Genomic DNA, 1,715 nt, shown 5'->3' with positions numbered 1-1,715 from the left:
ATTCCAGAACATGGAAAAAGGTGGAATACTCCAAAATTTATTTTCTGAAGCAAGCAGAACACTGATAGCAAAACCATGGAAATATATCACTAAAAATAAAAACTACAGATGAATAATCCTCATGAACATAGATGCAAAAATCTTAAACAAAATCCTAGCCAACAGAATCCAACAACATATCAAAAAATTAATACACCCTGACCAAGTGAGATTTATACCAGGTTTACAAGGGTGGTTCAACATCAGAAAAACAATCAATGTAATCCACCACATAAACAAAATAAAAGAACCATATGATTATATCAATCAATGCAGAAAAGGCATTTGAGAAAATCCAACATCCATTCCTATTCAGAACTCTCAGCAAAATAGGGATAGAAGGGAAATTCCTCAACATAATATAGGGTATATATGCAAAGTCTTAGGAGCTCTGGTGGCATAGTGCCTAAGGCACTTGACTGCTAACCAGAAAGAAGGCTGGGGGTTCAAACCCACCAGCCAATCCTAGGAAGGAAGGTTGGGCAATCTATTTTCGTAGTGATACCACCGTGGAAACCCAAGGAGGGCTTGCTGTGAGTTGGGTCTGACTCGACGTCACATAATAACAACAACATGCAAAGTCAATGGCCAACATCATTATTAATGGAGAAAGACTCAAGGAATTAATTCCCCTTAAGAACGGGAACCAGATAGGGATGCCCTCTATCACCACTTCTATTTAACATTGTATTGGAAGTCCTGGCCAGGCCAATAAGGCAAGAATGAGAAATAAAAGGCATACAAAATGACAAAGAGGAAGCAAAACTATCCCTATTTGTGGATAATATAATCCCGTACATAGAAAACCCAAGGGACTCAATAAAAAACTATTGGAATTAATAGAGAGGTTCAGCAAAGTGGCAGGATACAAGGTCAACATACAAAAATCAGTTGGATTCCTCTACACTAACAAAGAGTCCTCTGATAAAGAAATAAGTGAAACAATACGATTTACAACAGCTGCTAAAAAGATAAAATATCTAGGAATAAACCTCACCAGAAACACAAAAGACCTATACAAAGAAAACTATAAAATGTTGTTACAAGAGACAACAGGGCACTACTTAAATGGAAGAACCTACTTTGTTCATGGATAGGTAGACTAAATAAATTGTGAAAATGTCAATACTACCTAAAGTAATCTATGCATTTAACACAATCTCAATCCAGATTCCAACAAAATTTTTAAGGACATGGAAAAACCAATTACTAATATCATATGGAAAAGAAAGAGACCTCAGATAAGCAGAGCATTTCTGAAGAAGAACAAAGTGGGAGGTGTCACATTCCCAGCTCTTAAGAACCACTATACAGCCACAGTAGTCCAAACAGCATGGTATTTGTACAATGATAAACAGATAGATCAATGGAATAGAATCAAAAGTCCAGATATAGACCCATCCATCTATGGACAACTGATCTTTGACAAAGGTCCAAAACCCATTAAATGGGAAAGAGACAGCCTCTTTAACAGTTTTGTCTGGCAAAACTGGATATCCACCTGCAGAAAAATGAAACAAGACCCATACTTCACCTCATACACAAAAACAAACTGAAGCTGGATCAAAGATTTAAATGTAAAACCCAAAACTATAAAATTCATAGAAGACTGGATAGAGAGGGAGAACAATGTGAAACAAAACTCAAAATCATTTGGAGGGAAAAAAAAAAAAAAA

Source organism: Orycteropus afer, unplaced genomic scaffold (genome assembly GCF_000298275.1).
Source record: "Orycteropus afer afer isolate SDZICR_OR568_19922 unplaced genomic scaffold, OryAfe1.0 scaffold00134, whole genome shotgun sequence".
In the NCBI taxonomy this organism is placed as follows: domain Eukaryota; kingdom Metazoa; phylum Chordata; class Mammalia; order Tubulidentata; family Orycteropodidae; genus Orycteropus; species Orycteropus afer.
Note: the sequence above shows the minus strand (reverse complement) of the source record.